Source organism: Macaca mulatta, chromosome 5 (genome assembly GCF_049350105.2).
Source record: "Macaca mulatta isolate MMU2019108-1 chromosome 5, T2T-MMU8v2.0, whole genome shotgun sequence".
Taxonomy (NCBI): Eukaryota; Metazoa; Chordata; class Mammalia; order Primates; family Cercopithecidae; genus Macaca; species Macaca mulatta.
In genome coordinates this window covers 114,051,386-114,066,799 of record NC_133410.1, presented here as the reverse complement: position 1 = coordinate 114,066,799, position 15,414 = coordinate 114,051,386, and the positions used below count along the sequence as shown (strand labels likewise).

Below are 15,414 nucleotides of genomic sequence, written 5' to 3'. Positions count from 1 at the left end.
TAGGTTGGTGGGGTTTTTTTTAACAATTCAAATATTTAACTTTAATTTCTTCTCGCTTGCATGATTTCTGATGAAATTTTGCTATAGTTCTCATCCTTGTTCCTTTATAGGAAAGGTTTCCTTACCCCTTTTAGCTTCTTACAAGATTTTCTCTTTTGTGAAACTTACCCAGAAACATTAATGTTTATATAATTATTACTAAAACTCCTAAATATCATGACAATTTTTTCTCATGTACCTTACTTCATATTCGGTTTTTACCCCTATCTTAAAGATATTCAAACAAACACTGAGATAGTAACCAGTCTCATTTTAGATCCAGTGCTCTTTATTACAATGCAATTTTATATTGGCTCACACCGATAGTATCATATCTCTACTAAAAAGCTCTAGTAATAACATACGTTGAGTAATCAGTTTCATCATTTAGTGATGAGTTTCATCAAATCAAATTCTTGCCTTTCACTATATTTACTTCTTATTTCCTGTGTTCCATTTTGAATTCACCTTGGGTCCACCTCCTTGCAGCAAGGAAGAAATCAATGCCAAGCAGTGTGTACTTGCCATCAACAATATCTTACTTAATACATAGGTTGCATGTCTAAAAACAAAAAGAATATTAATTTCCTTCTTTTCCACTTGTAGCAAAATTCCGATTATATCTTCTGCTCTCTATTAACAGATGTAATGTTGCTTCAATTACACGAGCGCAGACAATTTCCCATTTAAAGAATACCCAGGTATAATTTATCTAATAACAAGAAAAGGCACAAAAAGAACTTACACAATAGAAATACTATTTGCTAAGTATACCTACCATTCATGACCCAATAACCTTACTGTCTGATTAGTGAATGAAAAAATGACATATAACTTCAACAAGTTTCCCAAAGAGATTCATCAATAATGTATAACTTTCATTTGTCTTAAATTTTCCCATGGTTAATGTCAAATTCATAGTTACAACATTTGTTTTTACATACCTTTCGACAGGGAGGCCACATGAGGTCATCCTCCATGCTGGAATATTTAGTTCTGATCTAGAATAATACATGTGCTCCCCTCCCAGGGGTTTCCAGGCTTCAGAGAGTTCCTTCATTTCTCCATGGAAATGATGTATTTCTCCTTACAAAAGACAGAAATATGTTCTTTTCTATTTAATAACTTCACCTGATTATCATGGTAACACTTGTAATGCATCTTGTTTAATAGTTACTCCAGTGAAGTCCATCCACACTGGAGTTAGAAATTCTGACTCTTAATCGGTGCTCTCTCACAGACAAATTTAGAAAAGAGCAAGGAAGTTTAGAATGTGCTCCTTCTCCCCACCTCTTACACACCAATATAACATGTAATTATTTCATTTAGCTAAATTTGGTAGAGTTTGGATTTTTTTAAAATTAAGCATATATTAGCAATGTAATAAAGCATTTTGCAGCTATTTTGAGAGCTCAAAATGTATGAACAAAAAGAGAAAAATAAGACTAACGAAAAACTTTATTTCGTCACCTACCTCTCCCACTGCCTCATTTAATATATTTTAAATCTGAGTGCTTTTGTCTAATTCTAATGCAGAGGTTAAAGAAGGAGTTAGAGCTCAGAATTCTAAAATGTGAAATATTTATTTATATGTTTAATGGTACATCAGGTTTTCAGTATAATGTAATATATTCATCAAAGACATATCATTTATCAAATGATAAACACAACTATGTGTAGATTAGTACATAGAAAGAAACCATGGATTTTAAATTCTTACATACAGAAGAAAAATTTATAGCAGTAGAATGGACAATGAAATCATTTACAAAAATATATAACAGAATAACTATTTATATTTAATAATCAGTCTTTAAAAATGACCCACCAATTTCTTCTCTTTAATGCACATCAGGTCAACAGGAGTGTTTATTTCTCCTCTTTTGAATCTGCAATGGCCTTTGAGCAACTGAATGCACAGAAAGGAGGCCTTAAGAGACTTTTAGCTTCTGCTTCCTTCCCTTCAAACGTTCACCCTTTGGGTACTCCTTCTCAGAAACCAGCCACATGGAAAGGTCATATCAAGGAAAACTTAGGAGATCTGCTTATTAGCATCTCTCAACCAACAGCTTACATCAGTTGCCAGTTATAGGAGGCAGCCATCTTGGATGTTGTAGGCCACCCATGACCTCAGATGACTATAGCCCTTGCTGACATCATAAGAAGCAGAAAAACCGTCCAGCTGAGTCCAAACAACTCAGAGATGGTGAAGAAATGTTAAAACACCATTTTGGGATTAGGTTGCTATGCAGCTAACAGATACTGAACTATCTATATAGGAAATAGTTAAGCCATATGTGAAATGGATAGACCAAAGTCCAGTATAAAAATAAACATGTTAGACTGAGGAGGAAAAAGGAAATTTAAGATAAATAATTGACTAATGTATTTTTGCTAAACAAAATATATTATACTATTGGACAGACATCTTTTACTGTATATATTTGAGTGAAGAGGATAACATTTTAGAAGGTAATTTATTTATTTATATTTTTGAGACAGAGTCTTGCTCTGTTGCCCAGGCTAGAGTGCAGTGGCATGATCTTGGCTCACTTCAACCTCCACCTCCTGGTTTCAAGCAATTCTCCCACCTCAGCCTACACAGTAGATAGGATTACAGGCACGCGCCACCAGGCCTGGCTAATATTTGTATTTTAGTAGAGAGGGGGTTTTGCCATGTTGGCCAAGCTGGCCTTGAACTCCTGGCCTCAAGTGATCTGCATGCCTTGGCCTCCCAAAGTGCTGAAATTACAGGCATGAGCCATCACACCTAGCCAGAAGGTAATTTTTTATACAACAGTTTTATACTTATATGGAAAAACAGAGTATGGCCTTTATCAGTTTTATACTTATATGGAAAAACAGAGTATGGCCTTTATCAGATATACCTATGTAATTTTATGGAGTGTTCTAATTCTCTTGGCCTGAGATTCAAAAAAAAAAAAAATACTGGAAAATTTTCTTTTCTAAAGATCCCAAGAGATTGACCAAAAATACATATTTGAAAAATCAATAAATATATATTCTGAAACCAAAGTTTTACCATACCTCTTAAAATTTCAAAGGAAGTAATTCTCAATGTCTCTAAATCACTTCCAGTAATTGTCCACTGACTATATGCTAAGCATTTGGTCTGAAGATATGAAGGTAAATACTACATAGTCTCTGCTCTGAAGAGGCCATGAGACATTGTGCAAAATTGAAATGTAAGGAGAAGGGAGACAGTAAGGAAGCAAAATTTTCTAAGTGCCCAATATGTGCAAGGATTATTCTAAATTCCTTTAATTTTATCATCATTTTAAAAAATCACTTATTGAAGAGTAGTTTTATTCCGATTTTTAGGTAAAAAAATTATGAATAGAGATATTCTGTATCTTGTTTAAGCAAACTGGTAAAATAAGATAGCTGATATTTAGAAATCTTTTCTTTTTTTAGCTCCCAATCTAGAAACCCAATACAATGCATTGAATGTATTGACGTAAAAGTTAATGAGGACAAGGGCAAAGCTCTCCTGGAAGGAGGAACCTCTGCATACATGAGATCCAATGACAGGCTCCCATCGTGACTGCACTCCCGTTCTCTATTGCTCTCCACTGGTGTGCTTATTTTACAATAGGACTGAATGGATAAGAGCTTTTAGAGTCAGACCAATTTGGGTTATAACTCTGGTAAATGTGGTAAATACGTGACTTTAGACAAGTTATTTATCAGAGACTTTTCTCTCTAAAAAATAGGAATAAGGACATGTACCTCACAGAGCTATTATAAGGATCACACAATGAGATATTGTGTTATATACTTAGTACAGTGTTTTGTATAAATACCCTTTTAGCAAATTATGGGAGTTAGTCTAATGAATTTTTCATTATTACTACTCTGAGTTGTCATTAATTGGTCTGGGTCAGTTGGTCTGAATGGGATTTTTTTCCCAGGCATACAATTTTTGCAGATCTCTTCATATTTATTAAAATAAGACTCTAGGAATAAATGTTGTGACTTGACCATCGATTTTGACCCTTTCATTTTAGACCACATCTCCAGGAATGAGGTATTACATGTCCTTTAGAGACCCTAATCCCACACTTTATGACATGTTTCTGTGCGTTTGGAGAGAGAGAAACATTCAGGGATAAATGCGATGATGCCTTATCTCATGGAGCAGTTTCTCCTCAGCCTTCTCCTTTGTTAGTCAGCTTCTACGTGTTGCTTCAGTGAAGCAAGCAGCATGGACCCTATCTGCAGATATGAAAACCAATTCCTAAATGTGTATTCTTCATAACATTCAAAAATAGAGAATATTTGATCAGTAATGGATAGGCACACCTATTGGCTCATACTTTCAGTCAGTCCCTGAACCTGAACAGAAATAGTTAATTTTCAGAGACTGTAAGTAAAATATATATATATATATATATCAGTGCTTACTTGTACTCCAATGCTGGCCTCCTCTCAGCCAAAGCTGGGACTTCAAAATTTAGAATATTTGAGGTCTGAGGGTCTGTCTGCAATTCTCCTCAGGCAACATGACAAGGAGGGAGGTCAGAGCTCAGAATCCTGACTCCAGATACAAAGGGCGGCACAGGAAAAATAGGAGAAAAGACATGAATTCATTATAGAATAACAGCCTGAGCAGGTACTTACCAAGTGAATTGGGAAGGAAATTTCTTAGAAGACCTTAAGAACGTGGAGGAAAAGGAGCAGTTAATCTGAAATACAAAATTGAAAGGCATGACAGATGCATGATTCTAGTCTTCCAGATAAGATTCCTTCTGGAATTCAAAAGCACCTAAAAGAAGTAAGACAATTGGCTGCTGGGTTCAATATGTAAACACAGTGCTGGTTGACACAGTGAAGATGTTTATTACAAAAGTTAATGCAATGTCAGGGCGGAAGATCAATGTTTAACCCGATTTTGTTGCAATCTGTTGGTCTGCCTTGGAATACAGAATGGAAAATTAGCAAAGCACAGAAAAGACTTTTTCACAAGCAAACTCAAATCACTGACACTGATATTTGTAATAATAAAAACAAATCAAGATTTACTTGTATTTGTAATTAATACATGCCCCTTACATTGCATATTCACAGTTTTTATTATTTTGAGTAATACCTTATAATTTTTATTTGCCTCAATATCCAGATAGTCACAGATTATTAGAGATTCTCTATGTCCAGTCCCCTGATTTTATAGAATAAATCCTAAAGAACAGAGTTGAAGTTACTTAGATCAGGAAGAAGTATGGGCAGGAAAGAACAATGGCTTTCATTTCACAGGTAAGAAAAGACAAGCATGAGACCCCTAGGAAGAATTTTGCCTATGCCGTGAATCTGGTATTGTATTACTAACAAATGAGCCTGAGCTTGATATATTAGGCATGCTCACTATAAAAATATCTTTAGGATTCTGTGATGTAAAATATTCTGCAAGCATCTAATATTCATTATACTGTAGAAAAAATAAAGATCATTCTTTATGCTATAGAAATAAAAATAAATACTTGGTTGCTGGACAGAGAAGTGAGTTGAAACAGCTTTTGATGCCATCACATGACCTCTAGCTTCCTTATAATTTGGGTAATATCTGCTGAGATTATTGCAATCTTCTTCCACAAGTATTATTAAAGGCATTTTTTCAGTTTGTATTTAAGAAATTATTACTTGAACAAAAAATAAATTATTACATGGAAAACAAACTAAAAAATGACTTTTTTTACCATTGTATTATACTTCAGAAAAAGAAGCTCTCAGAAAAAAAAAAAAAATGCTGTGTGTTTTCTGGGAGTGAGGAAGCCTGTTAAAAGACCCTGGGGAGAGTGAAGCATGGGTTTCTGTCCAGCAGCAAAGGGATGACCTCACAAAGGCTCTAGCTGCTGCAGTGGGGCTGTGGAGCTCGCTCCTGTCAAAGGCATGATTAGTACAACCCCCACCCCCCACCAGTGCAGCTGTCCATTAAGGATGACCAATTTAAAAAGAAGGAGTCAAGCAGTTAATTACTTTGTCAGTAATAAATAAAACAATGGGCCGTGGTGGCAGCCCAATTCAGTGATGCATGCAGGCAGCCATCTGTACATTTTCCCAATCTACTTGGCACTTGTTGCTGCAGAATTGGTTTGGACAAGTGGCTTACAGTCACATAACAGACAGGAGCTGTCTCCTCTTCTCTGGGAGGCTGTGTACATTAAGTGTCATTGTTTCAGAGGAATCAACTTTGGGTATAAATTGGGTACTCAGCAATAGCCCTGGCCCTGATGATAAATAAGGAGATTATTTATGCAATCTTGTTTTTACACATTCACTAACATTTCTTGAGAGATTTCTGTTTGCCGGCATATATCAGACAAATATGGGAAGAGAACTGAGTCTGTCTATATAGCAGAAATTAATATACAACAACAACAACATCCCTAGTAATTTTCTGTGTATTTTAGGGCCAGTGCACTGGATAGTTCTAACTGAGACAAATCCACTGTTATAATCCACATGGACAATTAAAGTTGCTAAGTTGACTGGCTCTTCCCTGTTTTTCTTTCTTTTTTGTCTGTTTATCCAACTCTTTCTGCAACTTTTTCTTCTTTAAACTCTTTGAATAATTTTTGAAGGTACTTATGTGAAAATAAAAGGCAGCACAGATAAGCTGTATCTAATACTTGTCCACTTAAATTAAGAACAATGGAAACTATTAATTTATGTTATTAACACCTGACTTATTATTCCTTTAAGTAAAGATAGTGAATTGCTGGTTTGATAGCCATATTTTAATTTCAGTTAGATTTTGTCAAACTCCAGAGGGATATCATTCCAGTCCTGTTCCTCAGTATTAGAGAATACTTTAGGATCCTGTAGACCTTTCTTCTCCTCATACCCAGAGGGGGATATTTAGAATTTAGGATTAAAACAGAAGTGCTATGAAGACACATTACTCTAAAGTTTCTTGTATTCCTTCTTTCCTTTGTATTGTCTACTTTTTAATCAATTTCTCCATTTTTTATCTTCCTCTTTTTTACCCATTGTTAACCAGATCTAGACTTGTTATCTCTAATTCCTATCCAGAAATATAAAGCACAAATAAATATTTTAAATAAATAATTACTTAAATTTCTTGTTCTTAATTTTAAAAAAGTAGATGAGATAAATATTCTATATTTGTTTCTTGCTGGAGGGTTTTTAGTGAAGAAGAAGAGCCTTTTTCTAAAATGAGCAAGAAGGAGAATAAGGAAGAAAAGAATAGAAATCCACCTTACTCTATTCATTCCATTTTGTCTCAAATAGGTTTTATGATGAGTTGGTGTTTTTAAATAGCCTGTTACTCTGATGCGTGGAAGAGAACACACTGACATGTGATTTCAAACAAAATGTAGATTTAGATGGAAAATGAGTTTTGATGATGTTATAGTAATTGTCTTGCTCTTTTAACATTCTCTTCTGAAAAGCAAAAAAACAAAAGTAACCTTTTTCTTTCTTTCCTCCCTTCTCTCTCCTCCCCCGACCCCCCTTATTCTCTTTCTTCTTTCTTCTTTTTTATTCTTTTATCTTATATCTTTAAGTGCTTAATATGTGCCAAGACTGTGCTAGGTCCTGGTGAAAAGGATGAACACAGTCTATGCTCTCTCGCTGTCTCTCTGCCCTTGTTCTCTTCCTTTCTTTCTTCGTTTTTATTCTTTTATCTTATACTTTTAAGTGATTAATATGTGCCAGGACTGTTCCAGGTTCTAGTGAAAGTGATGAACACAGTCTATGCCTTCAAATAACTTACAGTACAGTTTTAAAAATGGACAAGTCAAAAAGCAGTTTTAAGTGCCCTCAATCACGAATTTATGAAAGCTCTTTATAAGAGGGATGTTCAGCTTAGCCTTGAAGAGTCTGGGAAAGCTTCTCCAGGGTCAGTGTCCTCTAAGTAGAAATTTGAAGATGGTTCAGCATTAGTTAGGTGAATAGGAATAGAAATTGTTTGGGGGGCATTGGAAACATCAAGTAGATGACCAGAAAGCAGAGAGAAAACACAGAGTTCTTAAGATCACTTTTTCCTGTTCCCCACCTATTTATGGAAAACCCTGCAAGAGGTGTGTGTGTGCGCGTGCATGTCTGTGTGTGTGTTTCTGTCTATCTGGAAGAATTATATTTGGCTAGAGAAGGATAAGATGGTCTGAGAAGTTTGTTTAGAAATTTCTGGAGAGGAGAAAGGAACATTTAAAATATTAAAAATATAATAAAAGCTGCTATTTACTGGGTATTTTATGATGTGACAATCACTGCCAAATGATTATTGTAATTAATTTTAGTTGATGAATGTATTATTAGTAATAATATTATTCTTATAAATAAATAAGTTAATGCTTTGAGGGTTTAAGCAGTTTGCCCAAGACCCGATGATAATAAGAGTTTGAGGCAGTTTCTGAAATCAGTAGTTTGATTTGATAATACACCCTCTTAATATCTTATACTACCATGAAAATGTCAAAAACTGAAGAACTAAAAGAACAAAAACAAAGACATAAACAAAATATACTTGGGAGGCATGCTAACAGCAGCAACGTTAATACTTCTTCAGTACCTACTTGGTATAAGGCATCATGTAGGGCATTTTGGCAAATATAAGAAATATAATTATCTCTTATCTAATTATCTAATGATTCTATTTCTCATATAATAGTTTATCTCTCTCATATTTAAAATTTAGATAAGGAAACAAGAAATGGATACAAATTCATAATACTGAGTAGCAATAATCAAATATCATTTGTATTGCATTTTGTAATTTCTGAAATCATCTTCACTTACATCTATCATTTGTCTCACAAAAATATGTGAGATAGTCATATCAGTTAGCTTGTCCTGGAAAAGGGCTATATAAGAACCTCAAATATTAGTGGCTTATAACTACTACTTCTCTTTTTTTCTTCTGGTCTTTGATCTGTAGGTTCGCATTGGTTTCTTAATCTTGTCTGTTTGACTTGGATGGGTCGTACTTGACTCCAAGCTTCGAGTTGGAGTGGTTTCACTTCATACGTCTTTATTCCAAGGCACAGGATAAAGAAGCAATGACTTCCTCAGGTATGTCAACCTCAGAGTGACTTACAGAAGCACAAATAGACAAACTAAATCAGGGATGCCCATTTAAAGCCTCTGTTATGTTATGTTTCTTAACCTCTTATTAACTAAACCAAGTCACGTAGCTGAGGCCAACATCCATCAGAAACGAAGTTATATTTCATCCACAGTGACAGATACTACAAAGTTACAAGGGAAAGGATGTAGATGTATTATCCTACTATAGGAATAAAAATAAATTAGAGAAATAATTCCATTTACAAATAAAACTTCCCAAGAATTTAAGAGGTCTTTGCATGATCACGTAGTTATTAAGTAGAGGAGACAGGATTCAGCTCTTTGTCTTAGGATGTTGACTTTTATATGATTTACTATGACACAACAGTGCTCTAAAAGAAAAAATGATCACCAAAACTAAAGGCCATGAGTCTGAAAATTTTAGAAGAGGTGAGATTTGATATAGATGTTGAAAGTATGTGGGTATTAAGTAGGTTAATTGTACATGCCAGTTTACCTTGGGCAGTCTCTGAGTAATCATCCTTCCCCTCTTCTTTCTCCCCCACAAAAAGAATGCTAGTTTGATAGATAAATAGTACGGACACTTTAGACTTTAATAAGTAGATAGGAATAAGGAATGTGTTCCAATAAAGCCAAATCTTACACATAATTTCTGAAAAGGGACACAGATACACATGGTATATTCAAATGCAATGAAGAGATTAATTTGTTTGGGTGTAGAGGCTACATGTTAGGGAGCATTTTACTGGAGACATAGATTGAGGCCAATTAGTGGATTTTATTGGTTGCCAGACAGAGAAAATTGGGCTTATTTTTATAGTCAGTAGGAAGCCATTGAAAATGTTAGAGCAGGATAGTGATAGTATTACAGGAAGTGATTTAGAAAGATAAATGTAGGACAAATTGAATTATTAAAAAAGTATGGGTTAAAGGACCAAATCATTAAACAAATTCAGTAGCCTTGCTATGATATGAGGGCATGCTAAGCTAGACCCAAATTGAAGACAATGAACTATAAGGGATAGGTATGAAAGCTGTCACAAAAGAAGAGTATTAAACACTCAAATGGAAATGTAGAGAAAGTAGTTGGGTATATGGGAGTGGAACTCAGGGAGAGGTCTGTGTTAGAACTATAAATTTGAGAGTCTGGTCTTGACATTTACTCTGACTTTAGACAACTTACTTAACCACTTGAATTTCAGTGCTTTTTTCTAATTAAAAAATTGAAGAACAAAATAGCACATACTTCCATGCAACACTGAGAAGCTACCCTTCCAAAAAAGTTAGCTATGATTATTAATTTGTACATTAAGTAAATATACAAATTTGCTTAATTGTATGTTATTGGCACTGGAGTATTTTCTCTGATAAATGCAATGTTAATTAGACATAGATTTACCCTTTGGAGTTTATGGTCTAGTAGGAGAGATGCTCTTAGTCAAAATATACAATACACAAAGGCATAGAAAAACACTATTGAATTTTGGAGTGGGAATTATTTCCAGTTGTGGGAGGCATTTATAAAGAAGGAAGAAAATGAGTTGGAGCTTGACAAATTACTATAATTTGAATATATAAAGATGATAAATAAAATATATTTACCAGAATGATCAACATAATAATAACAGAAACAACATAATAATAATAACAATAACAATAAAATCTAACTTCCAACATTATATCCTAGCAAATAACAATCCAGTGGTTAAGTTTAGCTTAATTTATGGTTCTATAAAAAGAATTAGTGTGAAATAAGCTTGGGAGTGAGGTCATGGAGATTTGGATGCTTTAAATGTTAGGCCGAGGAATATAAAACAGCCACATTGACAGATATGAGGAAAGAGGAAGAAATGCATGACAATATCAGAGCAGTTCTTTGTTTAGAAATATTTTTACCATATTTTAAATGAATTGGTGCAAAAAAAGGACTTCAGTTAAGATGCTCTCATAATAACTCAAGAGAAAAGTAATGAGGACCTGAACTGGGACATAGGCAATGAGATTGGAGATAAGAAGGTGAATGAAGGAAACATTAAAAATGTAGATACAAAAGTACTAAGAAAGTGGTTGGATCAGAATGTGGGGGTACATGGAGCAAGAGAAATAAAACAATCATTGAGAGTGCTGAAGTTTCAAACCCAGGAAAAATGTTCACACCTTGGACAGAAACAGTGGTAACTGAGTCTGCATGAGAAAAACAGTAGTTTCCATTTTGGCTCATTGGATTTTAGGTGTAAGTAGAATAGCCAAGTAGTTGTATTTAGCAGACAGTTCGAAATATAGGGCAAAAATGTAAAAGGGAAATCGAATCTGAAGATATTAACCTATCAATTGCATAGAATTAAATTAATTAGACTGTTAAGGAAGAAAGTATAAAAATAAGAAAAATAAATTTAAGGGCAGAGATGGAGAATAATAATCTTGAAGCAGGAAAATGAGATCTAAGAGACAGAAAAGAAATAGGGAAGTAGAAGGAAAGCCAAAAGAGGTAGTGCTATGTACATGGAAGAGGAATATTAGCACTTTCTAAGAAAATCATTCATGAGGCTGCTGTGGGGACAGGAGAATTCACCCATTTTGGTATTTGTAGAATAAACTGAACTTTACCTGAGAGTGGAATGATTAGAGAGTGATGTACAGCATCAGAATGAAGTTGGCACTGTAGAGGGAAACACGTGGGTCTTGTTACCAGAAGGATCAGATAAAGCTGGAGGAAACAGGGAGTTGAGGAGAGTTAAACTAATTAGAGCAGAACACTGAGGCCTGAACTTAAGGACAAAAGGAAGAATATCCAAAAGGAAGTGCATCTTCCAAAAGGAGGTACATCTATTCTGTGGTTGTTTCAGGGATAAATAGGTTTATCCAGTACCTTGGATATAGTGAAGTAGTCGTATTTAGCAGAGAATTAGAAATATGGGCAAAAAACTGTCTACTGAGGTTTACTAGTTTTGTTTTGTTTTTGAGACAAGGACTTGGTCTATGTAACCCAGGCTGGAGTGCAGTGGTGCAATCAAAGCTCATTGTAACCTTGAACTCTTGGGCTCAATCATCCTTCCTCAGTTACCAAGAGCTGTACCAACTACAGGCGGGCACCATCATGTCCACCTAATTTTAATGTTTTCTGTTGAGACTAAGTCTCGCTATGTTGCCCAGGCTGTTCTCAAACTCCTGGGCTCAAGTGATCCTGCTGCCTCGGCCTCCCGAAGTGCTAGGATTATAGATGTGAGCCACTGTGCCAGCTACAGTTCACCAGTCTCACCCATGGCAGGTATTTAGTCTCACAGATATCCCTGGATCTGTGGATCAAAATATGTTATTTAAATGCTTCTGCTCTTCTCCACTTTATTTTTACAGCAATAAATGCTTTCAATCAACCTTTATTTTCTCTTAAGAGGCCATTTTTATGTCAATATTCTAAATAACAAATCTTCATAATTGTACTTTTTCATTAAATTCACTCAAAGCTCGGGTCCTTTTCCTTAGACTAAACTAGCCCTGTTTTTTGTTGTTGTTGTTGTTGTTGTCATTTTTGTTTGTTTGTTTTGTCAAGCCTGCATGTATTGATGGCTCAACTTTCATTTAGAGATGAGAGCTCAGTATCTGCACCAGTCCCACGGAGCAGGTGTGAGAAAGACATGACATCTGCCTCAGGACAATGTGAAGTGAACAACACATGCTCCGTCTTGGGCACACTTGTGCTCAGTTAATGCTAATTGGTTGCTCATTCCGTGTCCCTTGCTATAATATGTACTACTGGGAATTCTATGGCTTAGGAAAAATCTATTCTGTCCCTCCAAGGGATCTTTGAAGGGATCTGAAATCATCTGTAAGAATAGATACAATTGTATCAAGCTGTAAAAGAGGGTTCTGGATCTTCTGCCAAAATATTTAATGTTATAGAAGATATTAGATGTTCTTAAGAGGAGGAAAGCACAGAGTAGTGCCTTTACATCTTCCGGATTTTCCCAGAAGATACTATTGCTGAATCGTGTCGGTTTATTTTGTTCAGTTTTCTTCATTGTGTGCTGGCTTTAGAAGGTATTTTACTCCCAACTGCTCTGTTGGTGATAAGCAAGATGTTAGGCTGGTTGTAGCTTCTTCTAGATGTGTTTCTGAGGAGCTGCTCTTATTTATTCCTACCCCATCCTTTTAGTCAATTTAACATAAGTGACTTTTCCTAAACTAAAGCTTACCTTGTGTGGTGGCATTCTATAAAATTCTAAACATTCACATTCTTGTGGAAAATGACATGATATCATGGATATTTCTATGCATATGGAACTTCTCTGTTCTCCTAACTCTTAATTCTTTATTATTATAGTGACATATATTCTTAAGTCTCAATTCTGACTCTTCTACATGTGCAGATCTCCCCATTCCCTATAGGCTTTGGTAAATTTAAGGGAGGAAAATGTATTGTATAGTAGAAAGAAGTCAGGAGTGATAAATCAGACCTGGTTTCTGGTTTTAAGTTTTTGAATTTGAGTACATTTTGGTTTTCTGAATTTTAGTTTTCTCATCCACAAGATGAAAATGTTGAGTTAGATCATCTCTAAGGGTGCAAGCTAGATCAAGACTTGGAGTTCCTAGTTGTCAAATGACTTGGCAGTCCTTCAAACTGATAAACCTCAAACAGTTGTTCACCATGTATTTACTACAGCCAAGGTCAATAAGGTCAATGCTTCAAGGATTTTTCCCCTCACTTGAGATCCCTGACCACGTTGGCAGCAATGAGATCAATTCATATTTTGGCAGCTATACAAGGACTCTCCTCCTTGTGTTAACTGGCTCTCTATTTTTTCTGAACACCTGCCCTGTTTCAGCACCCTTTACAAATAAGTGCTCAAGAGTGCTCCTTACTCTATATCTGATATGGCCCCTTTGATTGTCTATCATTTTTATGATATGATGTTAATGTCTGATTTAATATTATATGGTATTAACATGGTTAATGTCTGATTTAACCAGCTGTGTTGTTTCCTGTTTGTATTCTCCTGCCTGAAATGTTCTCACTGTCTCTTTCCCCAAGATCCAAATGTTTCAGTATTGTTTCTTCTATGGACAATTTTCTCGTGACCTCTCAAGACAGAATGAGGCATTTTCAGCTATATACTCCCATATGCTTCTTCATACTTCTTTGCAAAATTTATTTTATTGCAATAGTGTATTTTTTAAATACACTATTGCAATAAATAAAAATACATATATTTTTATTAATAAACTGTGAGTCTAAATAGTAAGTCTATTTTAAAAGTTAAAAACTCTGTATTTGGTTTTAGGCCTGATGTCCTTATCTAAATGCCTATATTACTCAGCTTTGTGAAAATGATATCTACAGTGCATAATAAACAAGCCCAAACTCAATGGTTTTATTTATTTATTTTTCATTCACACATCTGTGGTTCACCTGGGAGGGCACTGCTTCAGTGCAGATGTGTGAGTTGGCTGGAGCATCTCTGTACAATGTACCATATACTGAGGCTCATTGGATAATGGGATAGCAGCTATTCTTGTCATGGCAATGATAAAAGAACAAGGACAATTCAAGCCCTTACTTAAGGCAGGTATGCTATATCCCATCGTTAAAAAAAAGATACATGGAGAAGTCTAAAGACAAGGAGCTTTATGTACACTCCTCTGACCATGAAGCCATGAAAAGAATGAGAATGTACATTATGCTACAGGGGAGTGAAGAATTAAAACCACTAATTCACGAACTCAGTCACCATAGTACTCGACGACATGTTTGCTGTTGAATGTTGTTGAATGAATACATATACATGAGTAAATTCCAAAATCACAGGTGGCTCAACAAGGATATTGTTTAAAAAGGGGGGAAAAATAAAGACAAAGTGCCAATCTGAGCTGCAGCTTGTGCTACTTTCTGAAACTGTTCATTGATTAATAAAATAGAAGCCAAATGGTATGACCCGGCCTTGCCCAGTGACAAGAGGCTCTAGAAAATAGCAGTTGTGATTCATTCCTTAATCCAGACTTAAGCTCATGCATAAAATCAGCCTTTTTCTTATCCTCACAGCAATTGTCTATAAGGGAGAAAAGTAAAGAAGAGATAATTCCTGTTAAATCCCTGACACTAAGGGTAGGAAGTGATGCCTTTCTAATTTCACCAGGCTCTTTAGTTTCCTGAGAAGCTTTCCTTCCCCATCCCCCCAAATTCTCATTGGGATTAGTTAGCAACAAATGATTCTTCTCTTTATTAAAGAAAAACCTGACACCTATCTTAAACCTATAATTATATTTGTTCTAAAATGGGAGGAAAGACATTGGGTCAGTAAGTAAACCATGAGT

The 15,414-nt window shown here is 35.2% G+C and overlaps 1 long non-coding RNA gene across 2 annotated transcripts in view; it reads right to left on the bottom strand.

The window, feature by feature from the left end:
• Nucleotides 1-310: 310 nt before the first annotated feature.
• The window catches only part of LOC106998442 (uncharacterized), a 160,899-nt gene continuing 145,795 nt past the window's right edge, over nt 311-15,414 (bottom strand). The window contains exons 3-5 of one of the 2 annotated variants that reach the window (XR_003729732.2): nt 4,465-4,593; nt 984-1,125; nt 311-601 (exon numbers count right to left, since the gene is read on the bottom strand). This is a non-coding gene — a long non-coding RNA (uncharacterized LOC106998442). Of the gene's footprint in view, nt 602-983; nt 1,126-4,464; nt 4,594-4,680; nt 4,746-15,414 lie in introns of both variants that reach the window. The other variant, XR_013417529.1, reaches the window with a different exon arrangement.